Raw genomic sequence first — 18,962 nt, 5'->3', positions numbered from 1 at the left:
AAATGTGGTGGCCCTGCTGGCGTCCCCATTTGACCAGACGAGATGTTAGGATGAAGTATTGAATCAGCAGGCAAGTTTAGACGGAGACTCCGGACGATCTGCGAAAAAAAAAAGTTGCACAACGCTTTTAGTATATATAGGCCATTTGAAAACGTTCCAGGGAGCAGTTCGCGCTCTGGCAGAGCGGGCTGTCCAAAACGACAGCGATTTGCTATCGTCTCCGATCGTCGTCGTCGTCGTCGCACCGGTGTATGCACCGTCGCAGCCGTTTTGCACAGCATTTCCTGCAAGTCTTCGCAGGGTGTGCGCTGCTCCCTGGAACTTTGGAAAACGGCCTATTGGGCCTCAAGTACCGACTCTGGGCATGTTTCCCTCTGACACGATGTATTACGCGGAAATATCAGCTAATCTAAATAGAACCGCAGTCGTGGGAGGAGGTGGCCAGGACTTCTCTTTGCTAGAGCGCACACACGAAGCCCACGCATGAAATCACCGGGTATGTATAGAAGCAGCAGAAGTACGTGTGTGTCGCCGCCGGTCATAGAGGTTTAGGCGAGTGCTCCGTCATGGGATCAGGCCATCACGACCCTTTATCATATTCTGACTCGGCCGAGTGTGACAAGTCTCCTCGGAGATGCCAGTTGGACGCGGACATTCGCCGAGTATGACGAGTCTTTCTTCAAAGCGTTATCTACAATCTATATAGTTTGAGCTCAACCAGTCGTGTGTCAATTATCAAAGGAGGTAATATCATCACCATCTCTTATATTCTTACCTCTTTGAGTCTCCTTTTTGCGTACGCGGTCCATTGAGTTAGCATATACACACGGGGAGAGCGTAGGAACAACGTGGCTCTGCAGCACTTTTCGTTCCTGGAGACTTGCTCAGATGTCAAGATGTCGAAATGGTCGGAATATATTCTATTCTGTGTTGAATAATTCCGCTCTGTTCCGCTTGTATCGGAGCGCTGCCTTCCACTCGCGGCGACACGCTTTCCATCTCCCGGAAGAAGAAAAAAGATAAAAGAGGAGAACGACGCTCGACCTAGAAGTCGACTTGTTGCCGAAAGTTGTGATGCAGCACCTTGCACCACTCTTCTCATTACTTGTTGTTACACAAAACAACAAGAAAACTACAAGGTCTTTAATGCACACAAGCAGATGCACCCATTGACGCAGGAAGGCGGCCCAGTGTTACCTTCAACACGTTCTTCCAGAGGTGGCTCAGTGCCGCCGCTCCTCACAGTTCGACCAACCGTTTTTGAAACGTCTGCGCCGTTTGCAGCCGAGATATTGCGTACTACGTCGGAAACATATCAATTATCGGAAAAGTAACAGCAGCCTGCAAACAATTTGCTTCCGACGTCTCCCTTTAACAAAGGCAGGACACATATTTTTAGGTCTTTAGGTTGGTAATGGGGCGAGCTAAACGTTTTAGGTAATTGGAGTGTATTTACACGTAAGGTCCGTCCGCCTATTAGTGTGGAGACACGGTTAATGTCTTGTAGGGTAGGGGTAAGTTATACCCCTGTCAGACGTCACTTTGTCACTTTAGCATCAGTTTGAAGTTTCCACGAGTGACACTTGCACTCAGTGTGATTTTTCTGCTGTCACACGACGTCTTTTAATGACATTCGTCAGAAAGTGCGCTAACGATATTACAAGTTGTCCACTTCACTACTCTTTCGGCTGACCAACTGTGTAGCTTCGACGGCAGGATATGTGGTACAGGTAAGAATATTGAGAAAAGCGTAGGGCCCCGACTCTACAATAGTTTTAAACAAGCATTTTCAATCGCGTGTTCATTTATTTTAGTGCAGTGTGACGATGTGCTGAAAAATCATGTCCTTACACTCGTCAACAGCCTGTGAGAACTTCCAGTCTGCACGATTTAGTGGTGGCCATTTTAGTTAGGGGCACATGTTTGAGGTCAGTTTGTTTAATGTTCCAGAAGAAAGTTTGCGTGAGATGTTTCTAGGTTAGAGAAGGACATTATGAGGAAGGCATTGCGGCGCACGCTTAAAAAGTTTGCCGTCGTTTGTTGTTTTCTAACGTAATTACCATCACTGCTTAAGTGCCGCTTACTTCAGCCGTGTAACCCCTAAGAGTACAGTGTCGTCCCTGGGATATCTGACGGTTATCATACAGGGCCAGTTAGGACGTCCGCCAGAGGGCGAAATCGGTCCTCGGGGTATCCCCCTTTTGTTAAAATGGGACTCACACATCTCCTCATGATATCCTTATGATTGCCCCTAGGAGGTCATCAAGGGCCGATGTAGGACAGTGTGATGAGACAGCACTGACATAATCTAGGATTGTTTTATTGTAGCTTATTTGTTTTCTGTTTAGAAACCACAGGCAGTCTTGACACCTTCTGTTTCATAGATTGATTACTGTCAATTCATATTGACAAACTGCCGGGTAAAGTCTAGTACTTTTCATAACGGAAATGAGCGCCAAGATTTAAAAACAAGACAAAAATCTGGAAGGTGAAAAAGAAGTCTTTCCCAGAGCACAAAGGCCGAGGAACCGACTTCGAAAAGTACCCCGTATTGGAATCGCAGCGGAAGACCAGCCACACAGGCTGGTTCCCTCTAACGTTTCAGACGGACTAGATGACAACTCTATAGAGCAATGTAAGCTCTAGAATAATATGTGTGCTAAACGTCACCATGCAACGAACGAAGCCCTGAGGAAAGTCGCGTACGTGGCAATCGCACACTCTACATGGCAACCTAAAAGTGAAGCACATACGTACCGTCTCTCACCTTCAAAGAGGATCGAAGATGTCTGCCATCGCCGTGTGAAGTGCACAGCTCCCAGAACAGCTCTCTCTCGACGAACCCCTGCTCGAACAAGGCTCAGCACTTCTGGTACAGTACGGGCGCGCCCACCATGTGCTGCAATACAGCGAGAAATCCACACCTCGTAATTGATCTCAACTGCCAGAAGAAGGAACTGTTTCTGATCGCGATGCGGGACGGGAGGCTGGAAGAGCATTTGAAAGACACTCCACCGAATCCGGGGCACTCCGAACATAACATGAACGATGTGCCACAGCGTATCGGCCATATAGCACTGAAATTTCCTTCCAAAGAAAAATCAGACACTATTTCTTGCTGGTTTTGCGATCCTCCGTATGTTCGAGAGTCCTGCTCGCCTCCGACACCAAATGAAGGTGAGCTATCGAAGTTTCATTAAATTAATTTCGGAAACACACAACACTCAAGCGACGAATTGCTTGATGTGTTAACTCTCTGGTGTCTATATGGAGTCTATGTTTCTTACTGGGTTTGCTTTGAGACATCCGGGTAGGACCTTTGAAAGTCAAAAGCAGCGCTACAGAATCGCGCTTTTCTGTCTTTTCCGCGGTAAATACTCCAGGTATCTTTTGCAGACACCTTCTTGGTGAGAAATAAATTTTATGTAGGACTGCCCTTTCTTCTGACGAACGTCATTCAGCTACTGGGATCGGTCCAGAAAGCAAAACAAACGTGTCACTCAATATTTGGAGAGCCTTATCAGGTAAATTGAACAAGATAGTTTTTCTAACTCCGATAGCTACCTACCGGGACTGCCGCAGGACGTACCTGAACGACTCTTCACAGTCAATCCGCGAGTGACATCCTCAGGGCGTTATCAGGCATATCGAAGGACGAGGAGACAATGACACTGTGAGGACGTGCTGGGGACTGTCTGTGTTCTTGTGGACATGCACACATGGAGCCAAAGTCACATTCCCTGGCCTGGAGTGCACTTTACAAAAATGCCATTAAATTAGTCCGTGTGACAGGGTTACTAAGCCACATCGGGTTCTATTGCGTTACGACAGAAATCTACGTCAATATGACATTGGCTGGTATAAAACATGGATCGAGAAATTACCCGTCGAAAATAACACTTTACGAGTTAAGTTACCGTGTGAAAAATGTAACGAAAATGTAAGTTAATAACGAAATAAAAGTCTGAAATGTAACCCGCAGTTACGCAGTTACTGGAAAAATAGAACGAGTTACTTCAAAGTTACTTCGGATACAAAATAGCTGTACACATGTGCAGTGCGCGTAAACAGTTCAATTCGACTTTGAGTTCCTCGAAGGAGTGCAATACGCAGAAAGGCCCAATGCATACAAAGCGTCAAGGGCCTAAGAAATTAATTATGAAAGAATGAAGTCACTGAAAAGGTTAGCCAACTGTAGGACTTAAACCCACATCTTGTCGATTATCGGTCCGGGGATCTACCAATTTCGCTAAGCTAACACGCCTCCCCAGCGACTTCCAAGGGTGCGTCATCTGAAGGGACAAACCAACCACTCTCTCACTCATCCCACTTTCGCCAAGACGGAAGCCGGTGCCCGCTAGCGACTGTCAGGAAAATTAATAAGGCCGACTAAGGCAAGCGAATCAACGCTGCCACCACCGGACAATTAGATTGCTAAAATGTCGCTAAATTGAGAGGGAAAGCCGGTGAATTGTCACTATTGCTAATGCACTATCGTTTTTTGGCTTCTTGTGAGTAGTAATGTATCAGCTCAACTGGCCCACAACTCACACAGTGGCCTGGACGCCATTAATGAGCAATTAGAGCTAATTGGGACCCCCCACAGTAATTAGGACCCACCAGGGAGTCATTACACTAATTGGGGCGCATCTAGGACGTGTCCAGACCACTGTGTGAGTTGTGGGCTAGTTGAGCTGATAAAAAATAAAAAAATAGGTAGAAAATAAAATGAAAAGATAGAGATAGAGTGGAGAGAAACAATTTATTCGAAAATCAACGATGCCACGGCGAAGAAGCCGCTCCGGGGTGACCAGTGCTTGTTGACGTCGGGTAGTTGCAGAGATCGACGACAGGTGGCCACTTAGTTGCAAGGCATCACACCAGATGGCGCCACCATCATAGCTCTAGAGGAGAGAGACAGAGAACAAGATACTAGCGGCAGGTAAAAATGACAGCACTGCTAAACAAGTCTAGGCATGCGAGAGAAAAGGTCTAACCGCTACTGCTAAACAGAAAACAGTACACATCGGGGGAAAAAGGCTTACGGGGGGACGATCGCTTAGGCCTAACCACAACACTACGCAGCTAACACAAGGCGGGAACCACACATCGCTAAACATGCGAGAAAAGGCTTAACACGAGCGCGGTCACCGCTAAACACGGCAAACATACGAGAAAAGGAGCGCGCTTGGGCATAACCTCAACACTACGCAGCTAACACAAGGCGGGAACAACACATCGCTAAACATGCGTCAACAGGCTTGGACACCGCAAAACAAGTCTAAACATGCGAGAAAAGGCTTAGCACGAGCGCGGTCACCGCTAAACACGGCAAACATACGAGAAAAGGAGCGCGTCAAATCACTCACCTTTTCCCCCGCGGCAACTTCCAGGCAGAAAGCGAGCGCGGAGAACACACACGTCTGCTCCCTACGAGAGGCAGCCACAAACTGAGCGAGCGCGCGGAGCGCACGTCCGTCTTCCGCGACGGTCCGAGAGAAACTGAGAGAGGCGACGCGCAGCGGCTGCTATGGATGCGCGCGCGCCCTCTGCTCCACCCGTCCGCGCATGCGCGCGCGCGCTGCTAGCTCCCTCTGCGCCGGCCGCGGGTGTTTTCGGTTTCGGCTCTCTGCTGCGCGCGCGCTCCTAGCGGCGACGGGTGGCTTTTCAGTTTCGCTTTCATTCTCCGTTCTTTGCGCGCGCGCGTTTATCTCTATAAAGGCAGCGCGCACCGCGCTCGCGTCATCACTACGTGAAGATGTTCAGCTACCACTCTTTACAAAATTGTTCCCGCACCCACGCTTCTTGGGAAGAAGTGGAGAAGGAATGTTTCAACGGCGAAAGTCCCCGCAACGAGCTCGTCATCACTGCTTTTCGCTACGTGATAGACATGGTAGGCTTTGGCAATATAGGAGAGATCTCGCCGGGGCCACTGCAGGAGATGGTGCGTCGGATCTACGCCCGTTACAAGAACGTCTGCATAACGGTTCCAGACGGACCCCTGGGACTAACGTGCGAATTTGTGAGCTTGGCCAACGCAGAATTCAACTACATCGCTGCAGACATCGTGGACCTTCTCGCTCGTGCCATCGCTCATATTAAGCACGCCCTGCGGAAGCAGCGACATTTGCAAGCAGTCTACATCGCCAATTTTGTCATTGATTTATTGAAATACCGATTGGTTATTGACATGCAACGCATTAAACAGTCCGAATAACTTTGACGAGACTCTGTGTGTTCTTTCACTGAAACATCTTTATTGAATACATACAAAGGACTTGGTCAATAGATGCCTGCACCCTCCCTCCCTTGTCTGATCTCACGAACAGAATGAGATGATCAGACGTGCCAGAAAAGGGGAATCTTCATCGCAGCGCCGTCATTGCGCGGGTCACTGCGTCAGCACGATGACGGAATGGTCATTCTTTTCGTACACCCATTCCGCTACCACACTGCCACGATGTCCCGTGCTTCTCCTGTCTGAGGGAGAGAGAGAGAGAGAGAGAGAGAAGCATGTCTCGACTAGAACTTTTATTCTCGATTACATGGGCGTGCAGCTCTTTGTTCTGCAGTTACTCGATGCCTGACGACGACGCTCTCAGGCTCTCTTCCGGGTTTTCCGTTGCTGCACAAAGAGAGAGTGCACTATCGTAATCCTATACGCGTCAAAACACTAGGAAAGCTTACCGTATTCGCAGCTTCCATAAGGGAAGGAGTGTACGGCATCCACGAGATAGCGCTTGTCGTCGTAGGGGACCAAGCTCTTCTTGAGTCTCGAAATGGTGTACATCGTTTGCTTTATACTCTGGATGGTGCACTGCTTCTGAGAGACCGCCTTTTCATTGAACAGAGAATCTCGGTACACTTCGTGCAATAAATGTTTCCTCACCACGTCTTTCTTATCTCCTTTCGCTCTCGCGATCTGTTTGTGTGTCCCAGCCAAGAGAATGCTGTACATTTTCGCTCGGATGGCTACGACTTCCTGAATAACTCCACCTCCCGTCTCGTCTTTGAAGTACCCCATCTGATTCGCGTGCTCGTCGTTGAAAAGTGGGTGGTCCGGCGGATAGGAAGATAGATCTAACTCACTCTCAATCTTCATCAGCTGCTCTTCCAGGCTTTCACACGTGAGAGAAAAAATTATGCTGTCCGTGTCGCTATAGATCAATTGCACTGGACATGTCAAGCGAGAAAAGAGCGACTCGTAGATGAAGCTGTACATTCGGACTTTGGATATTTCAAGAATGGCAAAGCCCACGTAAAGGGGGTGCGTGCTTTTGATGCGGCGTTGCTTCATCTCGTATAAGATGCACTTATCACTCAGAATGTGAAAATGCTGACTGTCGACGGAGCTAGCTTTTCGGAGCGCGCTTTCTTTGTCGTAGGCTATAGCGTACCTTTTCATGCATCTCACATTTTGTATCGACTTACCGAACGTGCTGTTCGACATGGTTTTGTGCAGAAGTCGCTCGAATTTCGTGGTCGCGGCATTCCTCAACGCGACGTTTCTCTGCACGAAGGTTCGCAAAAAGTTGTCTTGGTGGAACGAGAGGATGTTGTGAACACGTTTTATTTTCATGCCCAACCTCACGTACAGAGCGAGCAATGCATAATGAACGACATAGCGTTCTTTGTCGTGGCACGTCAGCAAGAGTTTCTTGGTGGGAGGGGCGTTCAGCGACAACGCATCTTTCAGGTTGCGTTGGTAGGGGGACAGTTCGTTCTCGTCCACGCACCTGTGTTCGGGTGCCAGGGGAAAATCCCTGGTGAGCGCGTGCAGTTCTTCTGGATATGACAAGTCTACCACGTACACGTAACCCACTTCCGAATCGTGAGGAATGTTGAGAAAATCGATCTCGCTCCACCTCGAAGGATCCACCCACTCAAAACCTCCTGTTGGGAGATGAAAAGTCATCGCGTACGGGTACAAACTGTTCACGTCGAGGTACTGGATAAAAGTCTTTTCTTGGTGGGGATCGTAATCGTCACACCCCTCGTGATTAGCCCTACAGTATCTGTGGAAGCTGTTACAAATGCCTCCCCTGATCCCCTTCTCGATCGTTTCATACATCTCGCGATCGCTCATGAGCTCGAGTTTGACTTTGGTGAGCTTCAGAGCGCTGCTCCATGCGTAACTGGCGAGGGACATGGCACGTAAGATATCCATCCCATCCGTCTCTAGCGCAATCTTCCTGAAATACAGTACGACGTCGCAGAGCTGACAAGCGTCCAGCGTGACGTAGAGACGCGTGTAATCTCCTAGGTCCTTGCATTTGAACAATTCGAAAATCTCGAGGGCGTACTGATAGTCCTCGTCCGTGATCTCTTCATCGTTCAGGTCACTTTTGAAAGCTTCCTTTGGCGGTAGTGCGGGCAAATTGTACGCTTCGAAACTGTCGACGAAGGTGTACGGGTAAATTCCCTTCTTGAGGAGACGTCGGAAACGGTCACCAAACATTTGACGGGTACAATGAAACGCGCTTTCACCACCGCTGGCGAGCAGGGCTTCCACCAGGTTCGACAACGAGAGGTTGAAAAACTGCGTGGTATCGCGGAAATAGAGATCACCAATATTGAACCCTCTTATCTTTTCCGAGCTCGAAGCTAAGATCCACGGTTCGCCCAGATTTAGAACGTGCATGTGGCGGAGAAGGGAGCTCAAATCGTACTGCAGGTTGTGCACGCACACGACGAGTTCTTTGGTGTTACGACACGTAAGGTTACACGTATCACACAGTGTCGCGACAAAATTCGAGGAACCGGGGTCTACGAAACGGGTGTGGTCGTGATGCGACACCTTCCGCGTATGTCGGTTAAATTCTATTCCACAAAATTCGCAGTGCGTAGCGCTCGCGTGCCGAAAGTGGTCTTCCATACTCATGACCAACGGTGAGGGAAGACGGTTCAGCCTATCGATTTGTTCGCTAAATCGCTTGAGCGAGAGCAAGCATTTTTCTGCCGCGTTGGGTCCCAAATAGCCATCTACGTCCATTATTTTCCCATCACAACTTCTCACTAGCACAATGCTATACGAGCTCATCCTGTGCACACTCGAGGCGTCCTTAACGAGCGCGTCCTTTTCCAGTATGCTTTCCGTGTCCAACACCGCAAAATAGGGATAGGGATGCATGTACTGTATCTTGGTGAAGGAAACGCTCTCCCCCGCTTTTGGCATTTCGAGAATTACTTCGTTTACGTCTCGACACAAACGTTCGTGCTGCTCCAACGCCCCTCTCGTCCTATAACCGCTCGTGCATTTCTCGCAATAAAAATAGTCACCTCGCCCCATGAAAGTGCTAAATTTTCGGATCCCATAGAAATGCTCCCTAACCTCGAGCAGGTGGACTTTGTCCTGATAGAGCGTGCAGGGAACCCGTCCGGTAGATATCGAACTCGTCTGCTCGTCGAACACGTAGATGTACACGGAGATTTTGTTTTTTCTCTCCCACAGGGCAATGTCTTCGTAAGTGACTGGGAAGCAGGGTGGCCAGTATGTTACACGCGTCTCCGGATTCGAAGGATTCATGTATTTGCGGTATCTGGCATAATCGTTTGGGTTGTTCCTCAAAGGATGTAAGAGTGCCAGCACGCTGTACTTGAAACACTCGTTTTCGTGATTCGGCGGAAGTTTGACGTTTGTGAGAGTCTTTGTTTTTTTCTTCAACATTTCGGGAAGCTCGATCGTGCACCCAATCCGCTTCGGTTTCAAACGCGTTAGTTTTAAGTCGACACATTGGACGTCGTTCGAGGTGAAACAAGACCCTTCTCTCGCATAGTTTTCAACGCGTTGCGAGGACTCTGCGATGGCAGCATTTATCGCGCCTTCGATTTCTTGGCGGTTATGAACGACTCTCATGTGAAGGTTCACGTGAAGGAGATGCGAAGTCAACCCGTCGGCTCCGTCCTTAACCATGAGCGCCTTCGAGCACAGACAAAATTTGAAAGGCATGGGATAAGCTTCGAGGACGCGCGTGATTACTGGAGCTATGCTCGGTAGATAGAGTCGCAAATCGTCGACGTTGTCGTCGTGCGGGGAACAGAGAAGCGTGTACCTAGTAGCCGTTCCATCAAATGCCTCATCTGTGACAAAGAAAGGAAGGAATCGTCTCTCCGTGACGGAGGGATGATTCTCTACGACGTGTTCTCTCAATTCAACGATTCTACGACCCTGGACAGGCTCAGCTTCGTTTCGAAATTCTGGGCTTGCATCTGGTGATTCATCTCGAACCCTACCAGACAGAGGAATGAAATCTGCATACGACTGATCCCCTTCCCACATGAGCAATTCGTCTGCATTGTCATGTCCATCTAGGGGTTCGTCGTCGTCGTCGTCGTCCGTTTCAGGTATTACGAAAGGCGGACTACTGACTCTGTCGTCGTCGTCGTCATCTGAAAGGACGACTGGGCTATTACCGAGATTCTCTATTCTAGCTTCGTGCTCTCTTTCTACGGCCACGAGCATGGCATCGATGGGGTCGTACTGACATACGAGACAGCGCGGCACTGCGGTCAAACAAAATCAGTACGAGATTTCCTCTCACGAAACAATGCTCACTTTTCCCTTCAGTTGAGGAACGCTTGAGATTGATGATGATGATGAGAGAGGATGGGATGAGACCCTGTGTTCAGTGACATGCGGTGACAGCGGCTATTGGTTCCTGAAAAACAATGTCATGCATAGAATACACTCTCACAGCAGTGACGGTCAACTTACATTTTGGTCCACGAAACGACTCACGTCGTGGATGAATGCCCCTCGTGGGCTGTCGATCAATCGTCGTAGAACTAGCGCACCTTTTATAGTCGCTACACCGCTCTCCTCCTCCTCGCATTGCGACGGTGTCGTCTGTACTTTGACCACCCCGCCTTCCGTCTTTCGCGCCTTTTTGCGATGTCGCATATGACAATGATGTCATCGGCGTTGAATAAAACATTACACTAATTTCTAGCTAACACTCTGGGTCTTCTTGTCGTCATGTACAAGTCGTCCCAGAGTGGGATTCGAACCCAGGATCCTTCTACACTGGGCGCGACACACTAACCACCAATCTAATTCGTACTGCGTGACGTTTTTCGTATTGCGGGGTTCGTGTCTACACACGTCACAACATGTTCAAACACGTCCAAACATGTTCAGACATGTTCAGTGACGTCACAACATGTTCAAACACGTCCAAACATGTTCAGACACGTTCAATGACGTCATAAAGAGGAAGAGAGAGGAACGAGTGTGTCCAGGGGCGACTTCGACGGTTCGCCGCCCGTGTCCGAACATGTTCAAACATGTTCAAACACGTCTTAACATGCCCAAACACGTTCAATGACGTCATAGAGAGTGAGAGGCAAAGCTTTACTATAAATGTCGAAGCGAATGGTCGATCGTCATTCCATTATGATCAGCTTGGTAGATCCTCGTAAGTAATACCCATGACGTCATCATCGCCGAAATGTTTGAAGAGTTTCGTTTCCAGTGTACAACACTTTTGCTGCGCGTGAAGTCGGTTTTTTCCCGCCTCACATATTTCGGGAGATTGGCAGCGCCCGCTTCTTCTGCACCAATTGTGGTGGATTGTGGTCCAAAGGTACGCTTCCTCGTTATTTTTTAATACGTTCTATAATCGTTCACATTTTTTTCCAGAGCAAAAGCATTGGACGGACCGATTGATTCGCCCGTTTCTCGGCTGTCGGACGGTACCGTTCGACGTACGTTGCGAAGGACTTCGACTATTGAAGGAAGATGGAGAAGATGGACCATCAGTGTCACTCTGTGACTGAAGAAGATTGTACGTGTGTGTTTGAGATATAAAAACACGCGTTTCTCACACTCCTTTCGTTGCAGATTACGAATGGCTACTGACGGGAGATCTGCCCATGGTCCTAACCTTCAAGCCTCCTCCAAAGACCTTCTTTTTGCGAATCGGCGATCAACTGACTACCTGTCGTTGCGGTGGACTCTGGTCGAGAAACCCCAGCCATTGGTTAGACTCGAGCCTTCGTCCGTATTTGGGCTGCCTTCCCGGCTACGAAACCAAAGCTGGAGCCTAATTCATGTGTAACGAGAAATAAAGGTTGTCTACTCTCATTCCGTCTCAGTCATGATGACGCCCGAGCAGAGGTTTGCCACCTTTGTGCAAACGCGAATGTATCGGGACTTGCTGCGATTACGCGATTATATTCACGGCGATAGCTGCGAGGGAGACTTTCGCTCGATTCTCAAGACGATACCCTTACGTCTGTTCACCGTCAGTGGGAAGATTGCAAAGAAAATGAAGCGTTTCGTAGATTACAAGCTCGAGCTGTTGGAAAAGTATAGACGAGGAGAGACAGTCGACCCGTGTCTCATCAACGCGGGTTTCAACCGACCTATCGTCCGTCGCTACTGGCTTCTCCACACATCCCTCGACGTCACGGTGCAGACCGGCGACGACGGCGGTGAGCGTCGGGTCAGCACGTTGGAAGATCGTCTCGCAAGGGTCTTGTGTATGTCGTGAATAAATAAATAGTCTATTTTTTACGAAACGAGTTCGCTCACGAGGAGACGTTTTATTGTTTCGTCATTCTCTTCGAGGTTACAGGAAAACATGGATACACAACTTTTCAAGCTGTAGCGTTTCGACATGCGCGTGGCTACGTAGATACAAAAAAGCCCGCAGTAAGGCGAAAAAGGCGATTGAATACACTTGTCGTTATACTCGTCCACTACAGGTAAAGTCCTTCGAAGGTTTGCTTCGATGGGGGGAAGTCCGTAGCTGTCGAAAAACACGGTAGACCCGTCGTAGTTTTTCAGGTAGAGCACCCAGTGCTGCCCGCGTCTTCTTCGCTCTTCCGTATTGATGATTAAATAACCGGGCTTGCGTAAAACGAAGGCTTCGTCGGAAGCGCAAATGCCTCTCAGCATGGAGGAAGCGAGGGGGTTCAGGGACACGAGTTCCAAGATGTCGCTCTCGTACATCTTTTCTTATGGGAAGGTGACCGTACGGTCCTTGTCGACGTACATGAGCTTGGGACACTCGGAAATCAAGAGGACGGTGACCGCGTGTGGAAGGGCTTTAGCGAAGCGTAATTGCAGGCGAACGTTTCCTTTTCGCCACTCGTTCAAATGCGAAGGAGAAGAACACTTGTCCACGTCCAAGTTAAAGTAGAGAAGGAACCCGTTCGTTTTAAATCGCTCGTAGCTATACTTGAAATGTTTCTCTCCCAGTTCTTGCAAGAAGTTAAAGTAGGGAATTTTGACGAGGTCGTTCTGAAAGTCGTACTCGGCTCGCACTTGCTGGCCGTCCACGGAGAGCATCGAATGAGATAGGTCGTAATGGCGGAATTTGTAGGGGTTCGATTGGATGTCGCCGAGAAAGTCGGACGTGGCGAGCAGGGCGACGCATAATTTGGAAGGCACCCTTTCGGGGTAAACGTTTTCAAAGTGAGCGTCCAAGCTCCCGGCACTCAAGCTCCGCACCTTGGTTTCCAATCCGCGTAACACGTAGATGGCCGGCGTGGTCTGAAGCCGCCGCTCGTATTCCAGAAATAGGGAAGGTGCCAGCGTCACCTTTTTCAAGTGTAACGTCATTTCTTTAATGTCCACCTCGTAATTGTACGTTTTCTTGTCTTTGGGGACCGATACGAGTATAAATTCGTCGTTGTTTAACAGGAAAACGACGCGAATTTCGACGGCAGGTACCATCAGGCGCGGCTGTTGAAACAGGTCGGTATTGATCTGACCGACCAGGTTAAAGTATTTTCCACCCTTCGTCGCTTCGTAACGTTGTTTCGGACCGCGAGACGAGACGTCGTAATCGTCCGTTAAATGTTCGTCGTCCTCGACATAAAGTCCAGCCGCGTGCACTGTTTCTTGAGCCATGGGCGTGGAATGAAGCACGACGTCCAAAATACTCCTGTAGGCGTACAACTCGTTGGAACTGACGAGTTTGTTGTTCGCATAAACGGTGACCGTCTTAAACATGCCGCTCAACAGGTGGTTTATTGGGAAAACGACATCTTTCTCGTCCATTTCTTCCCCGTCGTCGCGAACAATGCGCACGGTCAAAGACACGAAACTGCCGTAGAGATCCAAGTGTGCCCTTTGCAAATTTTGAATACAAAACTCGATCACGGAATTATTTACTCCGTTGACCGGATAAAAAAGTTGGTACGAAGTATCTTCCACGCCGTATTGAATGGAAGGGGGTTCGAATATCATCACATCACTCGTTAGACAGATCGGCGTCTGTATTTTTCCTTTCGTTGACGTCATGACGGAGCGCGCGCAGCGGATGTGTGACCTTCACGGCGTACCAAAGATATCTGCAGGTGCGTCGTGTGTCGGCGCCTTTTGTTGTCGTTTGCGGCGTTTCTTCCCATTGTTGTTTCCAGAGCCCTCCATGGAATCCAGCACGTCTCTCCCTGTTGCTATGGCCGTCTTTTTTACTGCGCGCGATATTCCTTCGCCATCGGCCAAATTCCGCGCCAAGCGCTTCAACGTTCTCTTGGCGATCGGTTTTATTTGCTGCCAGATGGGAACGATAAACTTGGATATGTTGCTCAACACACCGCCCCCTCGTTGGAAAAGGGGTCCCGTGTACACGGGAATTATTTTGGGGGAATTACGGTACATATTTGAAATGCAACGTTAGATTGGTTCTGCCTTTGGACCGCAACGGCAAACGTCTTCCCGTTTCGTCCGCGAGAACGATCGTCACTGAAGGAATTTCGAATTGAGACAGGTTAAAATACTGGATGTTATCTAACGTGTAGGTGACGACGTGCTTGTCTTTCTCGTAATAAAAGGGAAGTATTTTTAATATCGGTTTTTTCCCGCTCCCCACGTACGTGGGTTCCACGATATCCATGTACACGATTATGTTGTGAAACGGGGGTTCCAGGAGTACCTCGACTGAGCTCGTGGCATCCTCATCCCCCGTGAACACGGTACGCGATTCGAAGCCCAAAAGCACGGCCAGGTACTCGGAAAGTCTTAGGGCGGAGGTGCCCTCGGAAAGCCGAATTTTACATTTCTGTTCGGTTCCGTCGAAGCTGAAGCGCGCGCGTTCGCCTACGCGCTGGTTAATCGCATTTAGAAGTGCTTGCGGCGTCGCATAATAGCCGGGAGGCACATGTACTTGCAAAGATCGAGGAATTTTCGTCTTGATCGTGAAAGAAAATCGGCGCGCTACGGGGAGAGAGACGCGTAGCGTTTCTTCGTGTCCCTCGACGGGTGTGAGATGTAGCAGCTTGACAAAGGGTTCCGGTACGTGCAACCCTTTCGGTGTTTTCAGAGAGTACACGTTATCCGCGAATTCTAGCGAGGCGTCCAGCTTGTGCGTCTGGAAATACTTGTTGAGTGTGTTCCGTAGGGACGTGGTTTCCGAATTCAGAGTGACGTCGCCGAAAGCGACGGGTGCGGCGTGCTCCAATAAGATGGAGGTGGCTTCGCGTTCACTCAATTTGGGGGGTTTCACCGCACGACCTGCTTCGCGGGACGCTAGCGAGCCGTCGAGCGCCTGTGCGAGCCGAGGGTCCAATTCCACGGCTTTCACGTCCACGGGTAAGACGAAGTCGTATCGCGATTTATTGTACGCGAAAGAAACGTTGAATTCCGAAAGGGCTTTTCCCAAATCCCTCTCGAGATCCGAGGTGATACGAAAAGTTCTGCCGGCTTCCACTGTGTCCTCGAAAGAAACCTCGATTTTCGCATCTTGCCTTTCGTAGCCGATATTTAAAAAATCATTACTTATGCTGAGATCCATCAGACCGACTTTATACGAATTCGAGAGCTGAAGCGGACTATCGAAAGCTACCGTGAAGGCGTTGAGTTTATTCGAGGGAAACTTATCCATGCTGGCGTTCGAGAGCAGGTGGACGTAGATGTCTGACATCATTTCCCAATCTTGACCACGTCGCTGCTCGGAACCCAACTGTCGTGTTCTTTGTCGTAACCGAACCAGCGAACCAAGGAGAAGCTCTGACCGTTCACCTGCTTCTTCCTCAGCACTTTCGTTACTGGCCAAGGCTGATTGGCGTCTCGGGTTACGACGAGTACCTCCTCCGGGTAGAAAGATCCGTCCACTTCCTTACCCCGGTAATCTTCCAGGTGTACGACGGGAGGAGAGGTGTCTCTCAGGCGGGAGACGGTGAAAATCTGAGGCGACCAACTCCCTTCCGAGCTCTTATGAAAACCTTTTCTGTGAAGTAGGACCCTCACTTTATCCCCCAGTTTGAGCTTCTTTTTCACGGAGGGTACGACGGGCTTCCCATTTATCTTATTGAACAGCTCCAATTCGTTTTCGGGCGTGACTTCGGACGGGCTGATGCCCAAAGTCCTGTGTTTGGTGGTGTTGTAGTCGCGCACGATCTTGGGAAGCGCGGAAACGAAGTGGTATTTTCCCGTTACTCTAAAATAACGGAATATTCTGTCGCGTAAAGTGCGTATGACGCGCTCTGCCTGCGACGCTTTGATTACTGGAGAGAAGGTAGAATACATCTGTACCTTCTTTCGTGAGAGATACTCCTTGACGGTCTTGTTGTAGAATTCCCCGCCTCTGTCGCAAAAGATGCGTGTAGGTACGTTACCTCCCCGAAAAAGTCTTATCATGGCCCTTTTCATTTCGGCGGGGCGCTTCGTCTTTAGCGGGAGGGTGCGCAGAAAGCGGGAGAGGGAATCGATTGCCACGAGAATGTAGCGGTAGCCACCGTTGAATCTCTTGTATTTTGAAAAATCGGCGAGATCCATTTGCCACACGTCGTTGATCTTGAGCGCGATGATGCGTCTCCTATTAAACTTTCTTCTGACCGGATGGTGGAGCGTGTAGGCATCCAGCTTTCTGAGAATGGCGAGAGCCTTCTTTTTGCTCAAGTGATGCGCTTTTCTATAGCGTTCCACACCCCCCAAACCACCCTCTGGTTTCTCATATCCCTCCATAAGTCGTCCACGCAATGGAGGCCTGCTGCTGCTGCTGAGGCTCGCGAGATTTGGGTAGAGAAATCAGACGCAATAGTTTCGAGACTTTGGGGAACCAGGAAGGTTTCTTTCCCGTCTTACGTTGCAACAAATAATTGACGAGTTCGTAAACGGAGGAGTGTCTGATGGGCTTGCCCGACACGGAGACACAACCCTCGCGATCCCAGGAAAGAACCTTCTTTAATTCCGAGACGACCCTTTCCGCTTCCTCTTCGTCCACCTCTGGAGAGAGGAGGGAATAGTCAAAGTCATTTGTAGCGTCGGACGCCTTGTTTTTATTGTCGTAGGGGTCAAATCCGTGCTGCTTGAGTATGCGATACAGTGCTTGCAGTATGAGTTTCACTTTGACGTCGTCACTCTCCTTCGAGGAAAGAATGTTTCCGATGGAGGAGGTCACTTCAATTCTCTTGGCCATTGGCGAAAAGGTTCAACACGGCGGAAAGCAGGAGAGGAACCACCGACGAAAGAACGCCCTGTCCTCGCTGCTGAGACAGATAGCGCTTCAAACGTTGCGGATTCTTGTGAATCTTTTTGTAGGCGAGCCGTCGTAAAAAGCGTTTGTGCTTCTTCAAACGCGCGAACGTATCTGGAGCTAGAGCCACCTTTCCGTTCAATACATTGAGGCAAATTTCGGAGAGGTGTTTCATGTCGGACGAGGACGAACGTCTCAAGACGTCGCGACGGCGCGGAGGGGGTAGAGTGGAGAGTACTTTGAGTAAAGTGAGGTGAGGGCGGAGATTCATTTCGGAGCGTAGATATATTGACGTTCTCCCGGAAAGATATTGCTACGCAACCTGTGATCCTCGTGCGTATAGTTGTGAAGATCCACGAGTAAATATGCGTGGGGCGACGACATCGCTTGTTTATATGCGTCCAGAAAATACTCCAATCTTTTTCTGCCAAATAGCTGTTGGCCGAAATGTTCCATCTGGTGCACGCTGCGCACGGTGCGCCACAGGACGACGTAACTGGCGTTGTAGGATATTGTTCTAAAATGGCTACTGTCGAAAAAGATGTTTTGAACGAGTAAGAAGATCGAGGCGTTGGCGTGGTGAGAACCCCGAATGAAAAGATCAGTCACCTCCTTCAAGGAACCGGCGTCGGTCATGTGATCGTCGACGACGATCAGCGTAGCGCGCGACGTGTCCCACTCTCGCGGTAGCTCCTTGGTAAATTTTACGGAGTCCCCGAATTCGTCCTGCATGCTCGGCGAAGCATATTTCTGCACGTAGAATATTTGTGACGGAGGCTTGTCTACCACGTCGTTCAGGTTCCTCAACACGTTAGCAACGAAAGTAGATTTGCCGCACATGGAGGGGCCGCTTAAGATACAGCGAAAGGGATGACGGAAACGAAAAGGTTCGGGGGAAGACATGTTACGTGCGTACACGTTGCACGAAGAAAAAGAAGAGACTGAGACTCGAAGAGAAATGCATCGCTTTTATTTACACATCCTCGTCGTCGTCCTCTACATCGGAACTGCGTTCCCAATACAGATTGTCCAGGCTAAAGTTGGACTTCTTTTTCGCCAGTCTGTCCGTCGCTAAGATGCGGTCGAGCGTCTTCATCTTGTCCTGACACATTTCTTGACGTGCTTGCAACCATTACAGACGGTGGACTTGAAAGGCTTCCTCCACGATGCCGCGTATAAATTCGCGAAGTTCTTCGTTTTTTGTCTTTTCCTTGCGACGACGAGAAACGCAGGAGAATAAACCACACATGGCGTTTTTCACGTATCGGTCAGAATGATGACGCGAGCGCGGTGCGCGCTGCCTTTATAGAGATAAACGCGCGCGCGCAAAGAACGGAGAATGAAAGCGAAACTGAAAAGCCACCCGTCGCCGCTAGGAGCGCGCGCGCAGCAGAGAGCCGAAACCGAAAACACCCGCGGCCGGCGCAGAGGGAGCTAGCAGCGCGCGCGCGCATGCGCGGACGGGTGGAGCAGAGGGCGCGCGCGCATCCATAGCAGCCGCTGCGCGTCGCCTCTCTCAGTTTCTCTCGGACCGTCGCG

General features: G+C 49.6%; 1 long non-coding RNA gene across 1 annotated transcript; it reads right to left on the bottom strand.

Annotated features, from left to right (window-relative positions):
* Positions 1–4,743: 4,743 nt before the first annotated feature.
* LOC135371564 (uncharacterized) lies at positions 4,744–5,483 on the bottom strand. Its single transcript, XR_010415643.1, has 2 exons — positions 5,370–5,483; positions 4,744–4,904 (listed from the first exon to the last, which is right to left on the bottom strand). It is a non-coding gene; the product is annotated as an uncharacterized LOC135371564 (long non-coding RNA).
* Positions 5,484–18,962: the final 13,479 nt, after the last annotated feature.

The sequence above is a fragment of the Ornithodoros turicata genome, chromosome 1 (assembly GCF_037126465.1).
Source record: "Ornithodoros turicata isolate Travis chromosome 1, ASM3712646v1, whole genome shotgun sequence".
Classification (NCBI taxonomy): Eukaryota; Metazoa; Arthropoda; class Arachnida; order Ixodida; family Argasidae; genus Ornithodoros; species Ornithodoros turicata.
This window is presented reverse-complemented; position numbering and strand designations above follow the sequence as displayed.